Here is a 20,578-nt window from a genome sequence, read left to right on the forward strand (position 1 = left end):
GCAGCTGTCAACAGGTATTTTGGCCCACTCCTCATGGGTTTGATGGGTGTCTTCTCCAAATGGCATGTTTCAGCTCCTTCCACAGATGTTCAATGGGATTCAGATCTGGGCTCATGGAAGGCCACTTTAGAATAGTCCAACGCTCTTCTCTCAGCCATTCTTAGGTGTTTTTGGCTGTGTGTTTTGGATCGTTGTCCTGTTGGAAGATCCATGACCTGTGACTGAGACCAAGCTTTCTGACACTAGGCAGCACATTTCTCTCCAGAATGCCTTGATAGTCTTCAGATTTCATTTTACCTTGCACACATTCAAGACACCCTGTGCCAGATGCAGCAAAGCAGCCCCAAAACATTACTGAGCCTCCTCCATGTTTCACCGTAGGGACAGTGTTCTATTCTTCGTATGCTTGGTTTTTGAGTCTATGAACATAGAGTTGATGTGCCTTACCCACAAGCTCCAGTTTGGTCTCATCTGTCCAAAGGACATTCTCCCAGAAGCTTTGTGGCTTGTCAACATGCATTTTTGCAAATTCCAGTCTCGCTTTTTTATGGCACTAGCAGCAAGCAGAAACGGGATGACCAGGGGTGGGGACCGCAGGCCACCACGCAGCTCCCGAAGCTCCGGCCCAATCAGCAAGTCCCAGGTTGGGGTGCAGGGTCGGGGAAAGGTTGAAAAGGGGCAGGGCCAGGGAGAGGAGTCTTGAGGGACGAACCTTCTCCCCCGCCCAAAAGGGGCCGTTACCCTGCCCCCCTCACTCCCACACTGCAGGATCCGATGTTTTGCATTCAGAGATGCTCTTCGCCACCGGCAGAGGATGCTGCACCAAGAAAAAAGAGACGAGAAGCAGGGAGGGGGGAGGGGGGCAGCAAAAGAAACTACAGGAGCGACTCTAACACACTAGAGTTTACTCTACCTAGAGATTTACCAACACCAGCTAGAGGTTTACTAAACACTAACTATAGGCTTTACTAAACAGAAATGTTTTAAGTTTAGTTTTAAAGGTGGAGGTGGTGTCAGCCTCCTTAACCCAGATTGGAAGTTGGTTCCATAGTAATGTTGCCTGATAGCAGAACGCCCGCCCTCCAAATCTACATTTGGATACTCTAGGAACTACGAGTAAACCTGCACCCTGAGAACGGAGAGCTCTGACAGGAACATAAGGCACTATCAGGTCTTGCAAATAATGCGGAGCTAAGCCGTTTTGGGCTTTATACGCAAGTAATACAATTTTAAATTGGATTCTGAATTTTACGGGTAGCCAATGGAGCGACGCTAACACTGGAGAAACGTGGTCTCTCCTGCTAATTCCTGTCAGTACTCGTGCTGCTGCATTTTGGATCAGCTGGAGCCTGTCGGGTTAAGTTGTTTTGAGGCAAGGACAACTACTAGAGCTTGCAACAATAAGGTTTAATCCACAAACGTTTGTAGGCGGGATCAGCGTGTCAACATACATGCAGCCTTCGGCTCAAAAAGATCTCCGCCCCTCAATATGACGTCACTCTTAAAGTGTCCCCACATAATGACATTACACCACATCCCCCTTACTAAGGCTGGAAAATACCCAAGGCTGTAATCTCTTTTCAAATCACTTTTTTTTTTCAGTTAAACCCTGAACATCAGAATAAACATACTATGAACTCAATCACATTCTAGATCCCTAAAATCCAATTTCTTCATTCAAAATATGTTATTCCTTTTTTTTTTTTCTCAACAATAAACAGCAATATTCTTATCACCATTTCTTTTCAAAAAGAAAACACAGTATCAGTTCTCCACCAGAAATCACCTGAATGAACCATCCAAAATAACAAACGAAATCAGTGTCTTTTATTTTTTCCCATCTAGATTAATTTTTCTTTTCCTCTCTTTCTCTCTCTGCTTCTACAAGTCCAGTCTCTGTGGCTTTCTAACTTCTCTGCCTGACCTTGTTCTCATACTCCCAGGTGTGCTTTGAGGTGGTTTAGGTGGAGACAGAGGTCCAGAGTCCGCACGTGAAGGAATGTCCTCCTGCACAGGTTGAGTCACATCCTGAGACCCCGCCATAGGCACTAGATGTTGACGGTTCCTCCGCAGTGTTCCTTGCGGCCCACTCACTAGATAGGATCGCGGGCTGTCGTGAGCGGAAGTCACAGTTCCTTGTGCCCTAGCGTCTGTAATCCAAACCTGGTCTCCAGGTGACAACGTTGTGAGAGCTCTTGCTCTGTGCCTCTCATTGAAATACTTTGCATCCATCAGTCGCTTCTCTCGCTCCTTGTGCTGAAGTGCTGGCAGGTCTGGTAGAGCTGGCTTCAACCTCTCAGGAAGGATGGGTAAGGTGGTACGAAGACGACGACCCATGAGCAACTGGGCAGGGCTGTAGCCGTTACTCAGGGGAGTGGCCCTGTAGGCCAGTAGGGCCAGATAAGGATCTTTGGCCTTTTTCAGCAGGTTTTTAACTGTTTGGACTGCACGTTCTGCTTCGCCGTTGGCTTGCGGGTACCTAGGGCTGCTGGTTACGTGCACAAATCCATAGTCAGCTGCAAACTGTTTCATCTCGTGTCCCGAGAATTGAGGCCCATTGTCTGAAATGAAATGATACGGTATCCCGTTCCTTGGGAACATTGATTTCAGATGGACTATCACGTCAGTGGATCTAGTCGGGCTGAGTTGTGCTATTTCCACCCATCTGGAAAAATAATCCACCACCAGCAGATATGTTTTATCTTTCAGAGTGAATAGATCTGCTCCTAACTTCTGCCAGGGCCCGTCCGGGAGTGTGGTTGGCAGCAGGGGTTCTCTGGGGTTGACCCTTTCTTTGATGCACTCTCTGCAGTTGAGTACTAGTTCAGTTATTTGACAGCTCAGACCAGGCCACCACACCGTCTGACCTGCTCTTTCCCTGCACTTAACTACCCCCTGGTGCCCCTCATGTATTTTGTCGAGAACATCATTTCTCATGCTGGCAGGTATCACTAACCTCGTTCCACGCAGGAGCAGTCCGTTGTGCACACTCAGATGTGCTCTCTCGTGCCAGTAGTGCTTGACAGGGCCATATGCCTGGTGTCTCTCTGGCCAGCCCTCGACACAGTACTTCATGACCTGGGCACAGACGCTGTCAGCGCACAGCTGTTCTTGGAGCTCAGTTAAGTACTTGTCACTCATAGGAAGGTTGTCCAGGACTGAGTCAACATATATATTGGTGTCCTCCATCAAGTCATTTTCTGCTCGCATCACTCCATTTTTGAGTGGAGCGCGAGAGAGTGTGTCCGCAGTTGCAAGGCTCTTTCCTGGCGTGTGTGAGATTGTGTAGGAGTACCTCATTAAGCGCATCCTGAACCTTTGTATCCTAGGTGGCAGCGCGTCCAGAGCCTGCCCACCCAGTAGACTCACAAGCGGTTTGTGGTCGGTCTCGAGGTCGAAGTGTAGGCCCAGAATGAAGTCGCAAAATCTCTCGCAGGCCCATGTCAGCGCCAGTGCCTCCTTTTCCAGCTGCGCATAGCGCTGTTCAGTGTCGGTCAGGGACCTTGAAGCATACGCTACTGGTGACCACACTTCTCTGTCCTTCTGGAGCATCACTGCGCCTAGCCCGTAGGACGAGGCGTCTGCTGATATTTTCAGTGGCTTGTTAGGGTCGTAGAGGTGAAGGACCGGTGCAGTGGAGAGCTCCTTTTTGAGGCCGCAAAAAGCCTTCTGTTGTTCATGACCCCAGTACCACTGATTCTTTTTAGACAGTAGATCTCTCAGTGCTTTATCCTTCTCTGCCAGGTTAGGTAGAAATTTCCCTAACTGGTTCACCATTCCCAGAAAACTTCTGAGCTCGCTTATGTTTGTAGGCTCCTTCATGTCCTGCACGGCTCTGGTTTTGTCTGGGTCCGGCTTCATGCCGTCCGCTGAGATGACGTAGCCAAGGAACTTGACCTCTCTCTGTCCAAACTCGCATTTTGACATGTTCAGTGTGACCCCCGCTTTCACTGCTCTCTCCAATACAGCATGTGTCCTGGCATCATGCTGCTGCTTCGTAGCCCCCCAGACCAGAATGTCATCCATGTGGTAAACTACACCTTCTAGACCGGAAGTGACCTCAGTCACCATCATGTTCTGAAAGTGCTCCGGGGCAGAGGAGATGCCGAAAGGCAGGCGGTTAAAGTGGTAACGCCCGAATGGCGTAATGAATGTGGTGTAGAGAGCGGATTCTTTGGCTAAGGGAATCTGCCAGAAACCCATGTTTGCATCCAGCTTTGTGAAAAATTGTGCTCCTGTGAGCATGCCTAACGTCTGCTCTACAGAGGGAAGGATATATTTTTCACGACACACTGACACGTTCAGTGGTGTCAAGTCTACACAAATGCGAACGTCCTCCTTGTTCTTTTTCGGGGCGACCACCATGCCACAACACCAGTCTGTTGGTTCCTCAATGCGGCTGATGACCCCTAGACTTTCCATCCGTTCCAACTCCTGTTTCACTTTGCCCATGAGCGGTAATGGGACTCGACGTGGCACTTTGAGGGAGAATGGCTGTGCGTCAGGCTTGAGTTTGATTGTATAGGCCTTCTGTACCAGCCCAAGTCCACCACACAGTTTCGGATAAGTCTGCCTTACTGTCTCCTGGGTTATAGTGTCAACTCTAGCCACTAACTTGAGGCCTACTGAAGCTGCCCTACTTAACAGCGCCACCTGTAGTCCTCTCACTACAAAGACCCTCTCTGTAATGTTCCTCTCTTTGTAAGAGAGCGTTTCCATGGCCGACCCCAGGACAGTCAATTTAGCACCACCTGGCCCATAGAGTGGTTTGAGGACTTTTTCTAGTACCCCCTCTCTGTGCATGCCATTGTACATCCGCTCAGAAATGGCTGTGACGTCTGCTCCGGTGTCTATTTTAAAGAACACTGAGCTGCCCCTAATGCTGATGTCAGCCATCCACGGGTCCTCACCAGAGGATAATACACCTAAGAACAGTTCATTCACATCTTCTGCAACTTCATGTACAGTTTTGTTCGATCTGCACACTTTTCCAAAATGGCCACGTTTTCCACAGTTGTGGCAGTCTGCACTCTTAGCTGGGCATTGTGACACTGGGTGCGAGGGTGATTTTCCGCATTTTCCACATGCTTTACATTCAGCTTTGTTTTGCACAGGTTTATCAGTTCTCCACGTTTTGTGCTGCCCCTGTGTCTGATCTTTATTTCTGAATTTGTTTTGTTTTCCCCTCTTGAAATGCATAGCATCCATGGCTGGCTTGCTGGCACTTAAATCTCTCAGATCAGTCTGCTGTCTCTTAATTTCCTCAGACTGTCTGGCCATTGTGATGGCTTTTGCTAGTGTGAGTTGTGCATCTAGTTGCATCCTCTCTGACAGAGATGAATCTTTGATCCCCACCACTAGTCTGTCTCTTATGAGCTCATCATGTAGATCGCCATACTCACAGTTCTCTGCTAGTGCGTACAGTGTTGTGATGAATGCGTCCACTGGTTCTGAAGGCTGCTGTACCCTCTTGTTGAATTTGGCCCGTTCATATATGACGTTTTTCCTCGGGATGAAGAACTTGTCAAATCCGTCTTTGACCGGAGCATACCGCTGTCGCTGCTCGGCTGTTAGGTTCAGCCCCCGTAGCACGTCGTCAGCCTCGTCCCCCATACAGTATACCAGTGTGTTCACCTGGTTCGCGTCGGAGGAGGAAATCAGGTTGCTCGCCTGTCGAAAACGTTCAAACCTCCTTATCCACTTCTCCCACTCCTGTGGCTTTGCAAAGTCGAAAGGTTCCGGTGGTTTTATGCTGAACGTCGCCATCGGCGGTGCCGCATTCGCCGCCTGGGCTGCTGCTGCTGCTGGCGGAGGAGCACCCTCCTCGTTGTCGCTCATGCCGGCGTGTGTCTGTTTCCTCGTGAATGAAAGTCACTTTTTTTCTGCCGCGCACCGTCGCTCAAAGTAGCTCCACTTCTGACACCATGTCGGGTTAAGTTGTTTTGAGGCAAGGACAACTACTAGAGCTTGCAACAATAAGGTTTAATCCACAAACGTTTGTAGGCGGGATCAGCGTGTCAACATACATGCAGCCTTCGGCTCAAAAAGATCTCCGCCCCTCAATATGACGTCACTCTTAAAGTGTCCCCACATAATGACATTACACCACAGAGCCTATTCAGCAAATTACTTGGACATCCTGCTAATAACACATTACAGTAATCTAGTCTAGAAGATACAAATGCATTAACTAGCTTTTCTGCATCACTCTGCGAGAGGATTTTCTTAATCTTTGCAATATTACGGAGATGGAAAAACGCTATTTTACAAACCTGATTGACATGGTTTAAACGACAAATCCTGATCGAAAACAACACCAAGGTTTCTCACAGTTGCACTGGAAGCCATCGCAACACCATCTAATCCCTTCCTAAGATGCTCTGGACCAAGAATGATAACCTCTGTTTTATCTGAATTTAGAAGCAGGAAATTTCTGGACATCCAGTCCTTGATGTCCCTAAGACATGCCTGAAGTTTAACTAACGGTTCTGTTTCATCCGGCTTCATAGACAAGTAGAGCTGCGTATCATCAGCATAACAATGAAAGTGTATGCTGTGATTCTGGATTATACTTCCCAACGGCTGCATGTATAAACTGAACAAGATTGGCCCTAGCACTGAACCCTGCGGAACACCATAACAGACCCTTGACTGTTCTGAAGAAACCTCATGTACATGAACAAACTGGAACCTGTCAGATAGATATGATTTAAACCAACGTAGAGCTGTCCCCCAACAACATGCTCTAACCTGTGCAGTAAAATGCCATGATCTATAGTGTCAAAAGCAGCACTGAGGTCCAGTAGAACCAGTATGGACACTAATCCCTTATCTGAGGCCATAAGGAGGTCATTCGTGACTCGAACCAGTGCTGTCTCTGTGCTATGATGCATTCTGAACCCTGACTGAAAGACTTCAAACAGATCATTTCTATACAAATAGTCACACAACTGGCTTGAAACTGCCTTTTCCAGAATTTTAGATACAAATGGAAGGTTGGAAATTGGTCTATAATTAGCTAAGGTGTCTGGGTCAAGAGAAGTTAGCAGTCTTTATGAAAATGAACACAAACAGTCAACACGTATGTCTACATGGACAACAATACTCTGATCATAATCACATAAAAGGTGTTTGTGTTTTGTTGAAGTGGAGATAGCAGCTGGGTTTCAGCTAAACATGCGGTGAAGTACCAGGAGAATGCTAGAGACAGACAGGTGGGAGGTGGACGGGTCCAGCATCTCCTGGTGCCGGAGGAGACGATGATGGAGCAGTAGCAAAACCATGAATGAGGTGGAAGATGAGACCTCCATCTATCTGGATCTCCTTCTGCCTGAAGCCTGTTCTTCTTCCTCCCTGATCGGACATCTCTCACATTGTTCTGCTGCAGCTTGTTCTCCGGCTTCCTCCTCCTTATCTTTAATTTGGACTTTCACTAGTTTTTGTCCTGGCTCAGAGTGAACAAGTCCCACTTTGCTGCCATTAACATTGTTACATTATTGTTTGGAAACATGCAGGTCCCTCGGATTAAGAGTCTGATGCTCGACATCTGAGATACCGAGGTCTTGCATGAGAACTTTGTTTCTGTCTTTCCTCCATTTGTTTTTTTAATAGTTTAAGATGAATATTGAAAATGATGATGTCATTACTTAATAGTCAGAAAAAGCTGTCAGCAGTTAATCCACCTGAACAGGGACTTGAACCCTGGACCCTCAGATTAAAAGTCTGATGCTCTTCCAGCTGAGCTACTCAGGTCACATTTGGAGTGTTTTGTTTCTTCTTTTTCTTCATGTTTTTTCAAATACAAGGCATTTCAGAGGTTTTGAAAAGTCCTGGAGGAACTTTCAGTGGTTGTTCCTCTTAAACATGACAGGAAATGCTGCTCAATTCTGCTTTAAACTTTGCAGGTGACACTTCACCTTCAGGTTTGGTTTTATTTGAACCCAGCTGGTGGAGAGATAATAATAATCTTGTTGCCAAATACAGGGAAGAGGAGACATGAGGTAGTGATTGTGTGGGGATTCAGCAAAATGTATGTATATAAAATGGTATATAGAATAATTATTATAGCAGGACGGAGGATAATCGGACCTGCTGGTACCGTTTTGTTTCTTGGTCCTGTACTTCTCCTTTCTCAGCGTCTTCCAGCGGAGCTTGATCTGGGGCCTGTACTACGAAGCGGGATTTGGGTTTAGCGAGGTAACTTCAGGTTTAACCCTGGGTTTTCAGGACTACGACGGTGGTTCACTTCTTATCGGGGCACATCGCCATGGTAACTTATGCTGAACCGCTAACCTGCTCCGGAGCAGGTTATGTTCCAGATACAGATCGCCGGGTATAAAAGCACCGCCCACTGACCAATCAGCTCTCTTGGAAAATGACATGCCCTTTCGAAGAGAATCCAGTGGAGCTCGGTGCGCGGATCGTGAGAGGATCCCTCCGAAGAGAACGCATATTCAGGGACCGCCAAAACCCCTTTGCTTTCCCTGATGAGTACCTGTATGAACGATCCAAAAAAAAGGAAAAAAAGAGGTGGAGGAGAAAATAAAAAATAAATCAATCAATGAATAAATAAAACAAATCATCACCCAAAATCCGATGTACAGTCAATCCAAAACTAATACCAATTAAATAAATAAATCAAGAAGAAATCAAAAAGAAGATGCATTTGTAAGGGGATAGCAAAAAAGGGATTTTCAATTTCGTCCCTCGAACATTCTGAGAAGTCACTTTAAAATACTAAATACCCCCCTCCTGAAAAAATAAAAAATTAAATAAAATAAATAAAAAAACCCAATTCTTTGGTACAGCATCAGCACAAGTTATCGGTCAACAACAATAGTTATAGAACCAATATATACAGGACTGTTTCAGAAAATTAGAATATTGTGATTTTCTGTAATGCAAACACAAAAACAAAAAAAATTTCATACATTCTGGATTCATTACAAATCAACTGAAATATTGCAAGCCTTTTATTATTTTAATATTGCTGATCATGGTTTACAGTTTAAGATTAAGATTCCCAGAATATTCAAATATATGTTTATATCCCTATGAACTTACGCATTTATACAGTCAGCGATCTTTTGCCAGCTGTCTTTCCTGCATTTTGCAGCTGCAACTGTGTTGCTTTTTGCCTGTATTATATGCCTATACTCATCATATTTCCGTAAAATTATTGTTTGCTCTTCGCTACTGAAATAAGCGGCTCTGACAGCGGACTTCTCCATGCTTGCGATTGGTCATGCGCTGAAAACACTGCCCCTTTTATGTGCACGCGCTCATATCCAGATTGGAGAAACCTGGGTTGATATACCGAGTTGATAACCGCCGTCGTGTGACCGCTTAGCGTGATTGCAATTGTCCCGCTTAGTGAATCTGGATGAGGAAAAGATATCCTGGGTATGTTGAACTTGCTTCGTAGTACAGGCCCCTGGTCTGGTGTTCCTACAAATGCTGCAGTTAAGTGAAATAAAGCTGCTCCTGAGGTATGACGAACTTGTCGTGTCAACAGGGTTTTTATAACAAGTTGAAGACGTGTGTTGAGGGCCCTGTGGCTTAGTTGGTCAAAGCATCTGTCTTGTAAACAGGAGATCCTGGGTTGTTTCTGTCTCTCTCCATTTGTTGTTTTTATTTGATAGGATGAGATGAGTCTTGAAAATGATCAGGTTGTTTCTTTACAGTCTGGAACTGTGGTCATCAGATAATCACCTGAACAGGGACTTGAACCCTGGACCCTCAGATTAAAAGTCTGATGCTCTTCCAGCTGAGCTACTCAGATCACATTTAGAATGTTTTCCTTCCTCTTTTCTTCATGTTTTTACAGATATAAGGCAATTCAGAGGTAGACTTTACCTTGTAAGGCAGTGTAAGGCAGTTTATTAGGAGGTGTGATCATGAAGAACCACTCTTCTGTTATTCAGCAGGCGGGCCATTAGAAGGCCGTCTATTAAGTTTGGTAAGATATAAAGACGTTCACAGTCACGATAGCCAGGAACCCAACCTGGGCCGACTGCTTGGAAAGAAATGTAAAACTAGTTTAATGTAGGCTGATGTTACCTATTAATGCATGCTGGGGATAACACAAAAAACCCCACTGATTAGTTTTGAAAGACATTTTAGTCTACGGTTAACAACTGCAAGTCTTCTTGCATGTTCAAACACTAACCGTTGTTGGCAGGATTTGAACCTGCGCGGGGAATCCCCAAAGGATTTCTAGTCCATCGCCTTAACCACTCGGCCACAACAACTTGTCACATGCTTGAACATTTGGCTGAAATAAATGTGTATTTGTTTGAATCAGAAACATTAGTCTGAGGTTTGTTCCCGTACTTATCTCACAGCTAACCTGCCGGGACTAATTTCAGTGTGAACTATTGATCACAGATTATCACATGTCCTCGTTAGTATAGTGGACAGTATCTCTGCCTGTCACGCAGGAGACCGGGGTTCGATTCCCCGACGGGGAGAAAGCCTGTTTTGGATATGCATGACTGATACATATGAACAATGGTCAATAAGATAAAAATCACTCTTCCACACACCACAGGCAGTTGTGCTTTTCCTGCTAAAAAAGCTGTCATTGATGAAGTTCTTCTAATACAAAACAGTGCTGTAAATCTTCCAGTGGATGATATGCTCTGTTCACTGAGAGGTCCTGATCCAGAAGTTCAGCCAGACAAGGACCTTTTTCATGTGAGACAAACACGATAGCCACTAAACTACAGAAACTGTGCAACAGGTTATTGATCATCATTCAGTTTCTATTTCTATTCCCCCTTAATGTTATAAAAAACATCTAGACAGGTATGATGTGACCGTGATTTTTTGTTTGCCGGATATGTGTTTTGTGGCTCGTTGGTCTAGTAGTATGATTCTCACTTTGGGTGCGAGAGGTCCTAGGTTTAATTCCCTGACGAGCCCCAGAGATTTATGCAATTTGTGTTTTTTCTCCTCCAAGTAGCAAAGTTTCAAGACTGTAGTACAATGCTTTACCTGAAGACCAACATTGGCATGATGTGTGAATGCTGAAAACCTACATCTTGCTTCTCTTTCATGCCAAGAGATCAGCCGGTAAGGCGTAGTCCGTAAACCCTTTCCCCTTTCTTTAATTAGGCTCCTTTTTTGTTTTAATGTGCCTTTTTTAAATAATAAAATATTGTTTGTATTATTGAACTTTGTCCCCTATCTCCCTCCCTGAGTGAACGAACCTTCGTGTCCTTTTGTAGAGGTGATAATTGACCTTTAGTACGGGTCATTGGGCCCTAATCAAAGGTGGTGTTGTCGGTAAACAGAAAAAGATCTTCAGATCCCAAACTTAAATAATAGTGAACGTGCCGCCACATAAATATATATGTTACCTGTCTTCTTGCACATATATGTGTGAGACTATATGTCTAATTTAATGTCTGTCAAGTCAACAATTAGGACTCATTTCCCCAAAAAAGTTTGAAGCCATGTACACATACATAAAGTCTGATTGTCCAAAACATATTCTTCCCCAACAAAAAGCATTACACTTATGAAGACCTCATGTTTCTTGCATTGGCTGGGAATCAAACCCAGGTCAACTGCTTGGCAAGCAGCCATGTTGACTGCTATACCAACAACGCTGCAGGAAAGTACCTGAAACAGCTGAATGAGACGTCACAGTTTTCCAGCAACATGAGAAGGTGAGCAGTCATGTCAGGGAAAGTAACTCTTTGATGATGGTTTCTTCAATATCACAAGCTACTTACCGCCATTTGTCCCTTAGCTTATACATCAACTTCTTGTTGTATAAGCTGCATGTTTGCAGGTATATTCAGTTAGACATGTGTTGTCATCCATTGCATTACAACATTCTCTTAGAAAGAGACCATAGACTTGGAGAGGTTTGATAATGACAACTGTCATTGACATTTGAATGAACAGATCTCTCTCTTTGTACCCACTCCTGACTGGATCAAAGCTTTCTCAAGAACCCTGGCAGTGACGGTCAGCCAACGACTGTTCACTGATGACCAATAATCACCTCAATATTCATGAGGGCTGTTAGAATGTGATGAGAGTTCAGTCTACTTTCTAATGCTTAGATAATGTTATGGACCAACAGGAAGCACTTACTACACTGAGAAACATTGTCAGTGTTTGTTTTGGGCCAATGCTAATGCCCAAGTCTGACTTGTGTTTCAACCAAAAAAACTAACGGTATTTGGTTTTTAAAGCTAATTCCTTACATATTTTCTTGAAGAACAGGTGGACATTCAACTGCTGAAATGATGTCCAGTTTGATGAAGACATGGGCACAGTTGAATTGGTCATAATTACCAAGAGGTTAGGCAGCCAACGCAACAATCAGACAGAAGCACAAACATATATACAATAGAAGAAGAAACTGATCATATTTCTACACTGAATGTAAATTGAACCTGGGCCATGGTAGTGAAAGCAGCAAATCCTGCCCACTAGACCTCCAGGGAAACACGTTATGCTCTCTTAAAGGGGTTGTTTTACTACATTCTGTTGACTAATGTTTCTGATTCAATCAAACAAACATATTTATTTCAGATTTAAAGAAAGGATAACTGATGTACTTCCACTTTATGGACACTTTTGTTTAATGTTTGAGTTTTGTCAGAGAAAGTACTTGATGGCACATGTACAAAGGAAATCCTGGATTGCTCCAATTCATCCAAGATGAGCTGGTTTTCAACTTCAGAGTCCACTGATGAACTTATATGTTTGAAGAGAAGAACTGACACTTTGAAGAACTGACTAACACGTTCTTTGGTAGGTCTTTTTTATTTAAATTCACCATGTAAATGACACAATTGATCAAACATTACACTTGTCAGTTTAGATTAGCATGAAACTCTGGTGACATCAACAAGAAAGTATTTAAGTATTGAAGGTAGACTTTACCTTGTAAGGCAGTGTAAGGCAGTTTATTAGGAGGTGTGATCATGAAGAACCACTCTTCTGTTATTCAGCAGGCGGGCCATTAGAAGGCCGTCTATTAAGTTTGGTAAGATATAAAGACGTTCACAGTCACGATAGCCAGTAACCGAACCTGGGCCGACTGCTTGGAAAGAAATGTAAAACTAACTTAATGTAGGCTGATGTTACCTATTAATGCATGCTGGGGATAACACAAAAAAAGACCCCACTGATTAGTTTTGAAAGACATTTTAGTCTATGGTTAACAACTGCAAGTTGTTACTTGCAACTGCAAGTCTTCTTGCATATTCAAATATTAACCATTGTTGGCAGGATTTGAACCTGCACGGGGAATCCCCAATGGATTTCAAGTGCATCGCCTTAACCACTCGGCCACAACAACTTGTCACATGCTTGAACATTTGGCTGAAATAAATGTGTGTTTGTTTGAATCAGAAACATTAGTCGGAGGTTTGGAGGAGAAAGCCTGTTTTGGATATGCATGACTGCTACATATGAACAATGGTCAATAAGATAAAAATCCCTCTTCCACACACCATAGGCAGTTGTGCTTTTCCTTGCTAAAAAAGCTGTCATTGATGTAGGTTTTCAGCATGTACACATCATGCCAATGTTGGTCTTCAGGTAAAGCATTGTACTACAGTCTTGAAACTTTGCTACTTGGAGGAGAAAAATCACAAATTGCATAAATCTCTGGGGCTCGTCCGGGAATTGAACCCGGGACCTCTCGCACCCAAAGCAAGAATCATACTACTAGACCAACGAGCCACAAAACACATATCCGGCAAACAAAAAACCAGGGTCACATCATACCTGTCTAGATAGTTTTTTATAACATTGAGGGGGGATAGGAAATAGAAACATTTAGATCAGTATCAGTTCACCAGCCATTCCACAGCCCTAGTGGCCTAATGGATAAGGCACTGGCCTCCTAAGCCAGGGATTGTGGGTTCGAGTCCCATCTAGGGTGGCTATGTTTGAAATTGCTCAATGGAAGACTGTGGTAACGTCTTCAGATCCTGATTTCAGTACAGCAAGAATTTCATTTTTGTTTTTTACTGAATGAACATCACGTTTTCTGTAAGTCTTCAAAAAGTGATGATGAGCAGTGATGTTTTGGGGATGTCGCTGGGAAACACGGACTTTCAGCCCACATGGAAAGAACCTATATGATGCATATATGCAACTATATGTAACCTATATGCTACATATAAGCATCATATATGCGCATATATACCACATATATGCCTGGTATATGCTCCATATAGGCTGCATATATCTCACATATAGGTCAAAATCAGGTGCATATATGTGCATATACAGGGCATATAGGTCTCCTATATAGCTTGTTTATACCCTCATATAGGTCATATATGTTCATTATACAAGCCATATATGTCTCCTATATAGCTTGTTTATACCCTCATATGTCATATATGTTCATTATACAAGCCATATAGGTCTCCTATATAGCTTCTTTATCCATATATAGGCTTATCTGTTCATAATACAAGACATAAGTCTCCTATATAGCTTCTTAATATGTAGACCCTGTGTCCCATTATTATAGGCCACATGAGTACGGTTTCCTGCATACAGTAAATGTTTCAGCTCAGTGGCAGATTCTGAATGAATCACATCTAATGAATGTAATGTGATAACATTAAATATCATGCAAGACTAAATTAGCACATTTGGGATGTGTACATCAACACAATGGTAACCATATATGTACATATATGTACATATACATATAGGAAAGGGGCCAATTTTTTATATGCGGCCCTATATTACAAACATATATGCAGCATATAGGTTCTTTCCATGTGGGAGAGGCTCAGCAGGGATTTGAACCCAGGATCTCCTGTTTACTAGACCGGTGCTTGCTGAAGACTGAAGATGACTGTTGTGGGCCCTGTGGCTTAGTTGGTCAAAGCATCTGTCTTGTAAACAGGAGATCCTGGGTTCAAATCCCAGCAGAGCCTTTAAACTAAGAATTAAGAATATCACTCCTGTAATTATAAAAAACACAGACCTTTTGGAAAAATGTATCCAATGTCTGGTCTTCCACATGGTTGGTTAAAGACTTCACCTTCTCCTCTGTTTGGTATGCTAATGCTAACCTTCACATAGTTAGATCTGGTCTCCTAACTCACATTCACTCTTTAGAGGACACTTTGGTTTATCTACACTCTCTGGTTATTACAAAAATAAGGAGACATTAGAAGTTATCCAATAGAAGGACAAAACAGAGAGCATCCACGATCTCTAAGAGCACTTTTGACAAAGTACTCTGCTATAATTAAGCAAGCGTGTGAGAAATACTGCCAGAACCAGCAGTGAGAGATATGTGATCTTTCAGGCATCTCAAGACATTTGAATTTAAAGGCTCTGCTGGGACTTGAACCCAGGATCTCCTGTTTTCTTATACCAAGGCCTGAAACTGGGAAAAGGAAACATTTTAAATGAATTATTGTCTCCCTTATGCGCCCCTTGCCGGGTCCTTACCACTGGCAGAGTCCATTGTCCTTGGCTAAGAGTCCGGGCCGTAGCACCCCCCCTCTCCACCGCAATCAATTGAAGTGTGAATGGTCTGAAAATCTGATCCAAACACCCTAGTGGATTTTGTTGTGTTCGTGGCACCTTTTCTTTATTTTTCCAAAATTTTGAGAAGCACTCCGTCTGCCACAGGGGTGCTGTGACCCGGATTACTTTGAATGGTGTCTATTTTGTTCTGGGAAAAATTAGAGAAAGTTGTTGCATTTGGTTACTGTGAAGGAGCTGGAGATGTTATCACTGGGTTTAAAGAGTTTATTTATTGTGGAGAAGAGAGCCTTGGGGTTGGATGAGCTCAGTCGGTAGAGCATGACAGTCTTCATCTCAGGGTCGTGGGCTCGAGCTCCACGTTGGGCGATCAAGTCATAGTAATTAATTTTGTTTGAAGTGTAGGGTCAAGGTTGAAAGGGGGGGAAAGGATTTACCTGTTCTGTTCTGGTCACAGAGAGTGCGTTTACCCATGAAGTTTCCTAGACTTCAACTCTCACCCAACTTTGGTAGAATTCATGTTCAGAGCTTCTATACAACCCTTTCATGTTTTACAGTAAATCCTTTGTCATGGGTCATTACCCAAAGTTCATGACCATAGAGGAGGGATAAAGCATAAATTGACCGGTTAATCGACCCATCTCCTTCTTCACCACAATGGTCCGGTACAGGGACCGCATAACTCTGGACGCTGCACCAATTCATCCGTCTCAGGTACTTTAAAACATGGATGAAGCTTCATGAACACAAGACTGGAGTTGGTTTGTAAGTGTTCGAAACAAAGGAACCTCCATAATGACTCAAAACCCTGGCAGGCTTTGCATTTACGGCCCTTCCGTGATAAGGAATAGCATCCTCATTGGGCATAGACCCCGAAATGCAGGAGGGGGCCGTTGTCAATTTATGGCAGCCAGGGCCTGGATATAATGAGCAGGATCCCCCCTCTCTCTATCACTTTTCTCCCAAGCTCTCTCTTTTACCTCAGCCCTGTCCACTGTCCTATGGAGTTCCCCGTGAGCCCCAGATCAGCCGAACGAGGGACCACTGCATGGCCCGAAAACGTGAACGCCTTCAGACTGACCTGGAACTGAAGGAGGCCCAGCTGCTGTGCCCATGCTACATCCCCTCATCCATACGGCGACGAGGAGAACCGGAGAGAGAGATGCTCATCACCAGGGTCACCTGCGGAGCGTAACCATCCAAATGTTAAGTGTTAAGTGGGAACTAGTTGAGTAAAGACAAGTTAAATGAGGACCATTTGAATGAGGGCTAGTTAAAAAGGAGTAGTTGAATGAAAACGAGTTGAGTAGGGACTAGTTGAATCAGGGCTAATTGAGAGGGGACAAGATGAATGAGCACTAGTTTAATGATGACTAGCTGAATGAGGACTAGTTAAATGAGGTCTAGTGGAGTCAGGACTAGTTGAATGAGGTCTAGTGGAGTCAGGACTAGTTGAATGAGGTCTAGTGGAGTCAGGACTAGTTGAATGAGGTCTAGTGGAGTCAGGACTAGTTGAATGAGGGCTAGTTGATAAGGAGTAGTTGAAATATGACAAGCTGAGTAGGGACTAGTTGAATGAGGACTAATTGGGTAGGGACAAGATGTATGAGCACTAGATAAAGATGACTAGCTGAATGGGTAATAGTTCAATAATGGCTATTTAAGTGGGGAGTAGTTGAGTAATGACGAGTTAAATGAGGACCAGTTGAATAAGGCCTAGTTGAATGAGGGCTAATTGAGAGGGGACAAGATGAATGAGCACTAGTTTTATGATGACTAGCTGAATGACGACTAGTTAAACGAGGTCGAGTTGATTGAGGCCTAGTTGAATGAGGGCTCGTGAGTACTGGTCAAAATAGAATAGCCTAGCACAACAGACGAGGTGGCCGAGTGGTTAAGGCGATGGACTGCTAATTGCCGGTGATTACAACTGGAGGTTCCTGTGAACAGTTTTAGAGGCTTCTCTTTTACTATTGCGGTCTATGGGAAAAAAGCTTTCTGGGCCCCATGGGATTTTTTGTTGCAGTACCGCGGCTGGCCACTGGGAAAAATCGGCGTGCCTGTTGAGTGCGAGACCGGGGGCTTGGGCCCAGGGGGGTCGACGGCAGGCTAGCGCCGTCTCCCATAATGGATCACTTTCCAATCTCCCTCCATAACCCAATCAATCAAAAAATGAAAAATAATTAAAGCTGCAAGCAGCGATGAACGGGCCTTGTGCACGTTCAGGCTGCAGTGGAAGCTTGTATGACTTGATGTAGATTCTTCAGAACTGGACATTTAGCGGATGACACCCCCCACGACTCTCTATGTCAAACCATTCAAAAGTTATGGCAGAAAGTAGGAACTATCAGATATCGACCAATCAGATGAAGGGGCGGGGCTAATTTGCAGCAATTAAGGTGAAGGAGACAAAACCGAGTCAGATGACACCACCCACGACTCTCTATGGGAAACCATTCAAAAGTTATGGCAGAAAATAGGGACTATCAAATATTGACCAATCAGAAGAAGGGGCGGGCTAATTCAGGCCAATAAAGGTCAATGAGTCAATACGGAGTACGATGACACCACCCACGACTCTTTATGTCAAACCATTCAAAAGTTATTGCAGAAAGTAGGAACTATCAAATATGGATCAACCAGATGAAGGGGGGGGGGGGGCGCTTTTTGGCGTCTATCATCGTGCATGTACGTCAAACCGTATTGTTGGGCTTGAGGCACAAAGTTTTCTAGGGGGCGCTGTTGAGCCGTTAGGCCACGCCCATTAATGCAAACCATGAAATATCAAATTTATCGCCAGGCCTGCCTTGCATGCAAAATTTGGTGACTTTTGGAGAACTATCAAATATGGACCAATCAGATGAAGGGGGCGCGCGTTTTGGCGTCTAGTGTCGCCACGGTAACACTTTTGAAAGAGAAAAGTAATGCGCGTAGTCACAGGATGGAGACGCATATTTTGTTGTATAACACACCTGGGTGCACGTTACGGTTCGGGCCGTATTAATTCTTGAAGGAATGGCATAAATTGCTCGAAAATTATGCGATTAATTCAGAATGTTCAAAATGGCCGACTTCCTGTTCGGTTTCGGCCATGGGGCCAAGAGACTTTTCTTTAAGTTGCGACATGATACAGGTGTGTACCGATTTTCGTTCATGTACGTAAAACTGTATTGTGGGGCTTGAGGCACAAAGTTTTTTCTGTCTGAACCAATCAGATGAAGGGTGGGCGTGCTTTTTGGCGTCTAGCGTTGCCACGGTAACACTTTTGAAAGAGAAAAGTAATGCGTGTTGTTGCAGGATGGAGACGCACATTTTGATGTATAACACACCTGGGTGCACGTTACGGTTCGGGCCGTATTAATTGCCGAAGGAATGGCATAAATTGCGCCAAAATTACACAATTAATTCAAAATGGCCGACTTCCTGTTCGGTTTCGGCCATGGCGCTAAGAGACTTTTCTTTAAGTTGTAACATGATACAGGTGTGTACCGATTTTCGTGCATGTACGTCAAACCATATTGTGGGGCTTGAGGCACAAAGTATTCCGGGGGGCGCTGTGGAGCCATTTTGCCACGCCCATTAATGCAAACCATTAAATATCAAATTTTTCACCAGGCCTGGCTTGCGTGCAAAATTTGGTGACTTTTTGGGCACGTTTAGGGGGGCAAAAAGGCCCTCCTTTTGTCAGAAGAAAAAAAAGAAAGAAAGAAAAATTCCTACAGATACAATAGGGCCTTCGCACTGTAAGTGCTCGGGCCCTGATAACAAATGATTTCATGTTAAAGGATATGGTTAACCCTAGGCAGAGGTCATTAGGTGATAATGGCTGCTTCTCTGCTGCCACAGAGCAGGCTGTGGGGGGTGGTGGTCATGTGAATTACAGGCAGAGTGCGAGAGCAGGCTGCAGAGAGTGGCATGTTACATTCTGTGTTTCAAACACAAGAATAAAGATGGAGACAGTACATACAGTGTTTCTGCAGAATCAGACAGCAGTAGCAGCAGCAGCTGAAGCAGGGCCATTAAGATAACTAAAGGCTGTAATTAACATGACACATATGATAAATTATACATTTTTTTCTAAGACTATTTTTTTCTCCACAGATGCTGGATGCATACTATATGAGTGTCCGCCCTGAGTACATCAACCAAAATATAGATAATCAAGACAAGTTTTTTTTTAACTCAAATGGCAATAGAATTAGTTCTGTGGCCAATGACCTCAGCCTTCTGCATCAACAGTAAGTATTAACTTTTTTAGAAGAAAAACTGAAAGAATTCATTGTTGGGAGTGGGAGTGTCATTTGATATTTCTGCTCCATTGCAGCTACAATGTCCCAAACGTGACCAGTAAAACAATCAGGAGGTCAGTTGAAGCTGCGATCAACTCAAGATTCACGGACGAGCAGAAAGCTGGTGTTGCCCACTACATGGAACATTCTACAGCTCTGACCAAACTGCATTATAGGACGAAGACAATGCATGGCATTGTGACCACTGGCAACCTGCTCAGCAGCTTAGGAGGGTATGTGTCGTCATCTAAAAACACAACATTCAAGTATTCTGTCTCTCACAGCTGATGCCAAGGTCTGTCCATCTGTTTGTCACTGTTTAACCTTGAAACCATATCAATCTTGCAGCTCCTCTTCTGACAAATCAGGCGAGCAGAGTTCTGCTCAGAGACGGAAGAGGAGCAGAGAGGAAGAGGCCGGTGGGAGTGAAGAGGACAGTGGGGAAAGACAAGACTTTGCAGCGTTTGTTAACAGCTTCCCAGTCACCCTAAATGCCAGTGGACCAACCAAAAAACAGCGACTGGACGCTGGATTTTCAAGTGACAGAGTCTTCTATGACAAGTGGAGGTCTGAGCAACGTGCCCTGCGGGCAGAATATATCATGTGTAAGTGTAAATACTTAATCAGTGATAATCTGAATTGATCTTTTCTGGAAGCACTGCTTATGTTCTGTTCAGTGGTTTTACTACCAGGATTTATCTGTAGTTTGATTAGAATGTTTGCATTTTTTGTGTGTTGCATTTTTAATGTGGAACTATGTTAATTATAAAAACTGAATATTAATTTAAATGTTTTTTCTTTGACAG

At 44.0% G+C, this 20,578-nt stretch overlaps 6 non-coding genes and 1 pseudogene across 6 annotated transcripts; 2 read left to right on the forward strand and 5 right to left on the reverse strand.

The window, feature by feature from the left end:
- Positions 1-914: 914 nt before the first annotated feature.
- LOC133452355 (uncharacterized) lies at positions 915-6,591 on the reverse strand (annotated as a pseudogene).
- A 1,088-nt stretch (positions 6,592-7,679) lies between these two features.
- trnak-uuu (transfer RNA lysine (anticodon UUU)) lies at positions 7,680-7,752 on the reverse strand. The gene has a single exon. It is a non-coding gene; the product is annotated as a tRNA-Lys (tRNA).
- A 1,956-nt stretch (positions 7,753-9,708) lies between these two features.
- Positions 9,709-9,781, reverse strand: trnak-uuu (transfer RNA lysine (anticodon UUU)). The gene has a single exon. It is a non-coding gene; the product is annotated as a tRNA-Lys (tRNA).
- Positions 9,782-13,239: 3,458 nt separating this feature from the next.
- trnas-uga (transfer RNA serine (anticodon UGA)) lies at positions 13,240-13,321 on the reverse strand. The gene has a single exon. It is a non-coding gene; the product is annotated as a tRNA-Ser (tRNA).
- A 314-nt stretch (positions 13,322-13,635) lies between these two features.
- Positions 13,636-13,707, reverse strand: trnap-ugg (transfer RNA proline (anticodon UGG)). The gene has a single exon. It is a non-coding gene; the product is annotated as a tRNA-Pro (tRNA).
- A 129-nt stretch (positions 13,708-13,836) lies between these two features.
- trnar-ccu (transfer RNA arginine (anticodon CCU)) lies at positions 13,837-13,909 on the forward strand. Its single transcript has one exon. It is a non-coding gene; the product is annotated as a tRNA-Arg (tRNA).
- Positions 13,910-14,850: 941 nt separating this feature from the next.
- Positions 14,851-14,924, forward strand: trnat-ugu (transfer RNA threonine (anticodon UGU)). The gene has a single exon. It is a non-coding gene; the product is annotated as a tRNA-Thr (tRNA).
- Positions 14,925-20,578: the final 5,654 nt, after the last annotated feature.

Source organism: Cololabis saira, chromosome 10 (genome assembly GCF_033807715.1).
Source record: "Cololabis saira isolate AMF1-May2022 chromosome 10, fColSai1.1, whole genome shotgun sequence".
NCBI lineage: Eukaryota > Metazoa > Chordata > Actinopteri > Beloniformes > Belonidae > Cololabis > Cololabis saira.